This window comes from Gastrolobium bilobum, unplaced genomic scaffold (assembly GCF_033153095.1).
Source record: "Gastrolobium bilobum isolate Gb01-03AN ecotype WA unplaced genomic scaffold, APGP_CSIRO_Gbil_v1 utg139854, whole genome shotgun sequence".
In the NCBI taxonomy this organism is placed as follows: Eukaryota; Viridiplantae; Streptophyta; class Magnoliopsida; order Fabales; family Fabaceae; genus Gastrolobium; species Gastrolobium bilobum.
The window spans coordinates 1-9,615 of record NW_026898315.1 but is presented as its reverse complement, the minus strand read 5'-3'; positions in this window follow the sequence as shown (position 1 = coordinate 9,615).

Here is a 9,615-nt window from a genome sequence, read left to right as displayed (position 1 = left end):
GTGTAATTAATTAATTAAGCATGTTTTACTGAGTGAAATTAAGTATAAGGCTTAATTAAATGAATCTGAGTCACTATGGAGTTAAAAAGTGTACTCAGTGAAAATTAAGGGTATAAATGGGTACTGGTGAAAGTGCCCAAAATATAAAAATAAAAATAGTAATATTCTTAGAATAATATTCCAGACTTTTGGGTAAAGTTTGGTAATTATTGGAGTTGAATAGATAGACAAACCAATACCCGCTTAAGACCACTTAAGTTGAGTTAAGTGACCAAAACACAAAAAACCATTTCATTTTCCTTCTTCTTCCCGTGGTTCAGCGACAGAGAGAGTGAGGAAGACATAGGTGAGCCAAAAACCTAGCTTTCTCATTTGGTGTCCAAATCAACTCATTCCAAAGCCTAAACCACTCCAAATCTTCCCCTCTTTCATAATCCTAGCTTTGTTTTGAGTGGGGAGCTTTGTGGAGAGAGATTTTGGCTCTCAAAAATTCGGCCATTTGAGAGATTTTGGGGTTTTGGGAAGTTCAACCTCCATGGGAGCTTGAGGAACACTCCTTGCTTGGTTGTGTGACCATTGGTGGTAAGATTCTAACCCTTGAACCTCATGATTCCTTGAAATTTGCATGAGTTAGGGTTTATGAATAGTGTTTTAGGGATTTTGATGAAATGTTGTTAAATTAGCTATGTTCTAGGAAGAATGGAGCTTAGAGCATGTTGTGAAAAATGCTAGGAACGACGTTTAATCGGTGAAAATGAGCTTAGATAGCTAAATGATTATATTTGGAAAATTGCAAGAATATGACACTTGGTTATGAGTTTTCTTGCGTTGTTGAACCATTGTTTGGTTGGTCATTGATTGTATCCTTGTGTTGTCTAGGATTGAGGCAATTGGATCAACCTTAATTGACCAACCTTTGGAGCAAGCAATGGAGATGGATTAGTCCTTGAAATAGGTAAGTTCATCCTTGTGTTGTGGTATGAATAAGATAGCTTGGATTGATGATGATGAGTTATCCTTGAATGCAATATGTTAATTGCATTACCCTTGTATAGGTGTATATTTGTAAAAGTTGATTGCTGAAACTGTTGGTGAAGAACAAAGGTCGACTGAAGCATTGAGGTAAGCCTTCGGACCTTGGGTGTAATTCCCTTGACTGTTCCACCAAGCCCTGAAAGGGTAGAGGTTGTGATTGTGTATATAAATGCAATAAAATAGTGTAATGCTTTGTTATACGTATGTGTATGCATTTGGTGTCGCATAGGATGGTGTTTCCCTATGTTGGTATGTGGCATGACGATGCGTAAATCATACTTGGTAGTTAGCTGGCCAGTAGGACTATTTGCATCTGAGTTTCCTTAGGACAGCTTGAGAGCTCGAGGGATTTCTCCTGGAGATGTATTGCACTTTGCATAGATATGTATTTACTGCATTATTATTGTTATTGCTATTACACTGATATGGAACTGTGGGGTGGAGAGATGCTCCAAGGACCCCTGGTTTACTGGATATATTCGTATATCTCACCCCGTGTTGTGGGGACCCCCTTTTAGGTAAGGATGCTGCAGGAGCCTCTGGTGGCAAGTGGCCATATCTGGATTATGCATGAAATGTGGCATTTCTTTTGAGATTGTACATGTTGTTTTGTAGCTCATATGTATAGAATTAAATGAATAGGCAATGCTAGATTTATGATTTGTATATTGGAATGGACTTAGCCTATGCTCATGCCTTTGGTCATCTCTTTTGTTGATGGGAGCCAAGGGAATGATCATAGTGTTTTGTAAGCTAAGTTCAATGATTTGTAATGGATATGTAATGTAAATGATGCCTACTTGAAATTCAATATATGCATGCTTTTATGTATTGAGTTATTGAATTGGTTGGACTGAGAAATCATATTAGGTACCTAGTTCTAAATTGGGAATTGTTGAGAAAACAAGGGTTATGCTGCCCAAATTTTAGTACAAGCCATGAGGAAAAGGGCATGCATGTCCCTTTAGATGTGTTTGTATTATGCAAGAACTAAGAACCATTTATGAAGAGGAATTATATGATAGGTTGGGACGGTGGTGTATGTATGGAAGTTGTAGATATTTTTCTTAGCTTTCCATAGAGACCAATATTGTGTGAATTGGACATGTATAACTCTAGTTAGAGGTAAAATACTAAGAATTGGTGAAACCTTCAGAGCTTTGGCGCACCTGGCGCCAAACTTGGCGCACCTCACGCCATTTTGCTCAAAAGCTTCTGTTTCGTGGCGCAAATCGCGCCGGGATCACCAGCTGGCGCACCTGGCGCCAACCTTGGCGCCTCCAGCGCCATTTCGATGGGGAGCTTCTGTTTCGTTGGCGCCTGTCGTGCCACAGCTGGCGCCGGTCGCGCCGGGATCAGCAGGATTCACGCGCTCATTTCGTAGAAAACCCATAACTTGGGCTACAGTGCTCCGATTTGAGCGCGGTTTGAACCCACGCGTAGCTAACGAAGAGATCTACAATATAGTAGAAGTTGTGAAATAAACAAGAAGTAAATTAATGGTTTAAAAATGGAATAAGAACATGATGTTAAGCTTGGTTTATCTGATTCCGCAAGGTAATATGGTTATGATCACGCAATTGGATATTTTAAATTCGGCGTCGTTTTAAAAAAGAAAAATTTATCTGGATTTTTAATTGAGCCAATGTGATTGTAACTGCGCTTAATATCATAATGCGATGTTAACAAACCGGTTCTAGAACAGGATGTTACATTTTATGGTATCAGAGCAGTTTTGTCGGGAATAACTGTTAGCTATTGTTGAGTATGCTTAGTGTTTGATGCTTTATAGTTGTTTTAGTACTCTTTATGATTATTGCATTTGTGATCACTAAGTGTGGGCCTGATCAACTCACTTCTTTGTGTAACATGTGTAGTTACATGACGAGGCACCGAAACAACCCCGGACCATCAAACACCGATGCTCAGCCAGAACCTGTTTTGGCTGCCCTTGTTAGGCCCAGAAGTGGTCGTGGGGCAACAGGTGGTCAACCTGAACCTGTGACGGCTACTATGGTCGATATGCAAAGGGAATTGGCGGCTAGTCGACATGCCAATGAAATTTTGATGAAAACTAATGAGGATGCGCGGACTGCCATGGCCGCAATGATGACTGAGTTGAGGACGTTGAGGGGTCCTAGGCCCGGGAACCGGCAACCCACTCCTCCTCTTCACACTGCTACGCCTTCTCCACCTCCTTCACAAGAAGAGGGTGTAGCTGGTAACAATGAAGGTGAGGGTAGTCAACATTCTGGAAGTCGTAGTCATCACACCGAGGTTCGCCAACCTCATGTTGAGAATGTCGGTGACCAAGAAGTGGAGGAAAGAAGACTGATGGCTTTCCGAAAACACAAACCTCCTTCTTTTAAGGGAGGTAATGAGCCAATGACGGCTGCAAAATGGCTCCAAGCGATGGAGAAAATATTCAGGGTGATGAGATGCCCAGATGCAATGAAGTTGGCTTACTCTATTTATATGCTGGAAGAGGAAGCGGAAGATTGGTGGACCAATACCGTGCAGCCATTAGAAGCTGAAGGTCGGGAGATCACATGGCGGTTGTTCGAGACGTCATTCTTGGACAACTACTTCCCTAGAGAGGCTAGGGAAAAAAAGCAGAATGAGTACAACGATCTCAAGCAAGGGTCGATGTCTATTGACCAATACTTCTCAAAACTCAATGAGTTGGTGAAATACGCCAACTATGGGCGAGCCTTACCCACTCCGACTGAAATGACCTCCAAGTTCCAATGGGGTCTTAATGAGAAGATGTCTCGGAAGATGTCAAATTGTGACATCCGAGAGTTCAGTCGGTTTGTCAACCAGTGTAGGAAGGTGGAAGAAGTGTATAAGGTGTCCCAAACCAAGAAGCCTTCTTAGGCTCAGACACCTAGTTCCAATAAAGCAACGGGCTCAGGTTATTGGAAGATATAATAGCCCAACTTAATTAATTAGTAAATCTAGTGTAATTAATTAATTAAACATATTTTAGTGAGTGAAATTAAGTATAAGGCTTAATTAAATGAATCTGAGTCACTTTGGAGTTAAAAAGTGTACTCAGTGAAAATTAAGGGGTATAAATGGGTACTGGCAAAAGTACCCAAAATATAAAAATAAAAATAGTAATATTCCTAGAATAATATTCCAGACTTTTGGGTAAAGTTTGGTAATTAATAGAGTTGAATAGTTAGATGAACCGATACCCGCTTTTTAACCACTTAACAAAGTTAAGTGGCATAAAGTAAAAAGCAACCAATTCCCCTCCCCATTTTCACGACACCAGCAGAAAGAAAAGAAGGAGAAAGAAGAAGAAGGAGAAGGAGGAGAAAGGGAGAGAGAAGAAGAGAGAGAGGAGGGAGCAAATCCCAACCGATTGGAGTGATTCAAAAGCCTAAACCACTCTAAATCTTCCCCTCTTTCATAATCCTAGCTTTGTTTTGAGTGGGGAGCATTGTGGAGAGAGATATTACCTCTCAAAAATTCGGCCCTTTGAAGAAATTTGGGGTTTTGAGAGTTTCTACCTCCATTGAAGCTTGAGGAGCCATCAATCCTTGGTTGTGTGACCATTGGTGGTAAGATTCTAACCCTTGAACCTCATGATTCCTTGAAATTTGCATGAGTTAGGGTTTATGAATAGTAAATTGGGATTTTGATGAAATGTAGTTGAATTTTCTATGTTCTAGGAAGAATGAGATTTAGTGCATGTTGTAAGAAATGCTAGGAATGACATTTAATCGGTGGAAATGAGCCTAGATAGTCATTTGATAATTGTTCATAATATTGGAAAGTTCATGCTTGGATTGGTTAGTATTCTAGCATGTTGAACAATTGGTGAGTTGAATGATTGATTGTGTCCTAATGATGTCTAGGATTGAGACATTTGGACCGACCGTGAGTGATCAACCGCTTGAACAAGCTATGGAGCTTGAGTAGCTCATTGGAATTGGTAAGCTCACACTTGTGTGGTGTTTTGAATTGAACATTTGATGGTTGATTGTGAAATACTCTTGGATGCAATGTGTTGATTGCATTACACCATGTGTAGGTGTTGGTTTTGGAGTAGAGTATTGTTGACATTGGTGAAGAACAAAGGTCGACTGAAGCTTTGAGGTAAGCCTTCGGACCTTGGGTGTAATTCCCTTGACTGTTCTACCAAGCCCTGAAAGGGTGGAGGTTGTGATTGTGTATATAAATGCAATAAAATAGTGTAATGCTTTGTTATACGTATGTGTATGCATTTGGTGTGGCATAGGATGGTGTTTCCCTATGTTGGTATGTTGCATGACGATGCGTAAATCATACTTGGTAGTTAGCTGGCCAGTAGGACTATTTGCATCTGAGTTTCCTTAGGACGGCTTGAGAGCTCGAGGGATTTCTCCTGGAGATGTATTGCACTTTGCATAGATATGTATTTACTGCATTATTATTGTTATTACTATTACACTGGTATGGAACTGTGGGGTGGAGAGATGCTCCAAGGACCCCTGGTTTACTGGATATATTCGTTATCTCACCCCGTGTTGTGGGGACCCCCCTTTCAGGTAAGGATGCTGCAGGAGCCTCTGGTGGCAAGTGGCCATATCTGGATTATGCATGAAATGTGGGATTTCTTTTGAGTTTATGCATGCCTTTTGTAGTTGACATGTATAGGATTTATTTTGAAAGCCCTTGGTCATTTGTATGTCTTGATTCATTGGATGAACTTAGCCTATGCTCATGCCTTTGGTTACACCTTTTGTTGATGGGAACCAAGGGAATGATCATAGTGTTTTGTAAGCTAAGTTCTATGATTTGTAAAGGATATGTAATGTAAATGATGTCTTCTTGAAATTCAATATATGCATGCTTGTGATGTATGGAGTTGTTGAATTGGTTGGGCTGAAAATCAATTAGGTACCTCTTGGTTTAAATTGGTAAACGATGAGAAAACAAAGGTCATGCTGCCCTAATTCTAGCTAAATCTCATGAGGAGAGGTTGGATGAGTGCTAGGATTTAGTTTTGGGGCATGGACAATTGGGGTTTGTAATGGGGATGCATTTTCCCCTAGGCTTGGACTTGAGAAATGTGGGAATTGGAATTCCCTGGCAGCGCGCTTAAGCGCCCAGGAGCGCGCCCAAGCGCCCTGCTGCCCCTGCGAGTGCCAATGCATTCTGCCTCCTCGCGCTGGAGCGCCCAAGTGGGGGCTGAAGCGCCTAGGATTGCGCGCTGGAGCGCCCTGGCGTGCGCTTAAGCGCCCTTTGCTGCAGAAAGTTGGGTGGCTTACTGCCCCCTCGTGTTTTAGCGCCCAGGGTGGAGCTTAAGCGCCCAGGGTTATGCGCTTGAGCGCCCTGGTCCGCGCTTAGGCGCCCTTCGCCACTGAAGGAGGAGATGCTTCTGTCTCTGCGCGCTAAAACGTCTCCGTGGGAGCTTGAGCGCCCAGGATAGCGCGCCTGAGCGCCCTGTTGCGCGCTTAAGCGCCCATCCACACTGGAATGCCTGATGCTTACTGCCTCTGTGCGCTTAAGCGCCCAGATGGAGGCTTTAGCGCCCGATAGCGCGTGCTTGAGCGCCCGGTAGCGCGCTGAAGCGCGCGGGGCCTGTGACCAACAATCTCTTGTGTTGCTTCAAATTGTCCTAACTTGGACTACAGTGCTCCGATTTGAGCACGGTTTGAAGCCACGGGTAGCTAATGAAGAAACCTACAATATAGTAGAAGTTTTGAACTAAACAAGAAGTAAATTAATGGTTTAAAAATGGGAAATGAACATGATGTTAAGCTTAATTTGTCTGTTTCCGCAAGGTAATATGGTTATGATCACGAAATTGGGTATTATAAGTTCGATACGTTTTAAAATGAAAAATTTATCCGGATTTTAATTGAACCCATGTGATTGTAACTGCGCTTAATATCATAATGCGATGTTAACAAACCGGTTCTAGAACGGGGTGTTACATTTTATGGTATCAGAGCAGTTTCGTAGGGAATAACTGTTAGCTATTGTGGAGTATGCCTAGTGTTTGATGCTTTATAGTTGTTTTAGTACTCTTTATGATTATTGCATTTGTGATCACTAAGTGTGGGCCTGATCAACTCACTTCTTTGTGTAACATGTGTAGTGACATGACGAGGAACCGAAACAACCCCGGACCATCAAACACCAATGCTCAGCCAGAACCTGTTTTGGCTGCTCTTGTGAGGCCTAGAAGTGGTCGTGGGGCAACGGGCGTACAGCCTGATCCCGTGGCTGAAGCTCTTGCAGCCGTTCAGAGGGAGTTGGCTGCTAGCAGGCAAGCCAATGAAAATCTGATGAAAACAAATGAAGACTCGCGGACTGCCATGGCCGCAATGATGACTGAGCTGAGGACGTTGAGGGGTCCTAGGCCCGTGAACCGGCAACCCACTCCTCCTCCTCACACTGCTACGCCTTCTCCACCTCCTTCACAGAAAGAGGGTGGAGTGGGTAACAATGAGGGTGAGGGTAGTCACCACTCCGGAAGTCGGAGTCATCACACTGAGGTTCGTCAACCTCAAGTTGAAAATGTCGGTGATCATGAAATGGAGGAAAGGAGATTGATGGCTTTCCGAAAACATAAACCTCCTTCTTTTAAGGGAGATTATGAGCCAATGGCGGCTGCAAAATGGCTCCAAGCGATGGAGAAAATATTCAAGGTGATGAGGTGCCCTGACGCAATGAAGTTGGCTTACTATGTTTATATGCTGGAAGAGGAAGCAGAAGATTGGTGGACAAATACCGTGCAGCCATTAGAAGCTGAAGGTCGGGAGATCACATGGCGGTTATTCGAGACATTGTTCTTGGATAACTACTTCCCTAGAGAGGCTAGGGAACAAAAGCAGAATGAGTATAACGATCTCAAACAAGGGTCGATGTCTATTGACCAATACTTCTCATAATTCAATGAGTTGGTGAAATATGCCAACTATGGGCGAGCCTTACCCACCCCGGCTGAAATGACCTCCAAGTTCCAATGGGGTCTTAATGAGAAGATGTCTCGGAAGATGTCAAATTGTGACATCCGAGAGTTCAGTCGGTTTGTAAACCAGTGTAGGAAAGTGGAGGAAGTGTATAAGGTGTCCCAAACCAAGAAGTCTTCTGAGGCCCAGGCACCCAGTTCCAATAAAGCAACGGGCTCAGGTTATTGGAAGAACAGGAAGGTGCAATGCAAGAAGCTGAATGCGAATAAGCCTTTTGACTTGTTCAAAAAACCCGGTACTCAGAAGAAGTTTGTTGATAGAGGACCTCCTCCCAAGTGCAAGAGATGTGGCAAAGAGCATAGAGGTCCATGTGCTACTGGTGAGGTGATTTGCTTTAAATGTGGAAGTTCCGGTCACTACTCCAGGCAGTGTCCTCAGAACGAAGCAAGGACTATGGCAGTTCAAGCTACTGTTGTTCCGGTCTCTGTTGTTCAACCTATGCTAGAGTCTCAGACGGTTGGTAGAGTATATACCATGGACCGTCAACAATCGGAGAAGGCTCCGAATCTAGTGAAAGGTACAATTTACATTGATAATATGGATGTTGAAGTGTTGTTTGATTCAGGAGCTACACACTCATGTATGTCTGATTTTATGGCCGTTGGGCTAAATTTGCAAATGTATGACATTCGCCCTCCAATGAAAGTGGTTACTGCTACTGGAAAGGAGTGTTATACATCCGTGTTGTGTAAAGATGTTGAGTTCAAATATGAAGGCCGAGATTACGTGCTGGATTTTATTTGTTTACTAATGATCAGCCTTCAAGTTATCTTGGGTATGGAGTGGTTGTCAAAGAACTGTGCTATGATAGACTGCTGCGGTAAAAGGATTGTGCTTGATGCTGATGATTCTGCTACTAGTTCTTCCCCATATCTATCTGTGTTGCAGGTTAGAAAGGCTTTAAGGGCCGGGGCATTGGGATATGTCTTTGTGGGGGGTTTAGTAGGCGGAAGTCATGAGGAGATTGGCACTATTTCCGTGGTGAGGGAGTTTGTGGATGTGTTTCCAGATGAAATTCCACAACTTCTGCCTCATAGAGAGATTGAGTTCACGATTGATCTGTTGCCTGGTGTGGGGCCTATCTCTCTGGCTCCGTATAGGATGTCACCACCGGAATTAGCCGAGTTAAAGAAGCATATTGAAGAGCTTTCGGCTAAGCAGTTTATCCGGCCAAGTGTGTCCCCGTGGGGAGCACCAGTCATATTTGTTAAGAAGAAGGACGGTAGCATGAGATTGTGCACTGATTACCGTCAGTTGAATAAGGTTACCATTAAGAACAAGTATCCTCTCCCTCGCATAGATGATTTGCTTGATCAGTTGAGGGGTGCTTGTGTTTTCTCAAAGATTGATTTTAGGTCGGGTTATCATCAAATCCGAATTAGGCAGGAAGATATTCCGAAGACTGCCTTCCGATCTAGATATGGACATTATGAGTATCAAGTAATTCCATTTGGACTCACTAATGCTCCTGCGGTGTTTATGGATTACATGAATCGCATATTTAAGCCGTTTCTGGATCAATTCGTGATTGTGTTTATTGATGATATCCTGATATATTCCAAGAGTAAGGAAGAGCATGAAGGCCACTTGAGAACTGTGTTGCAAATTC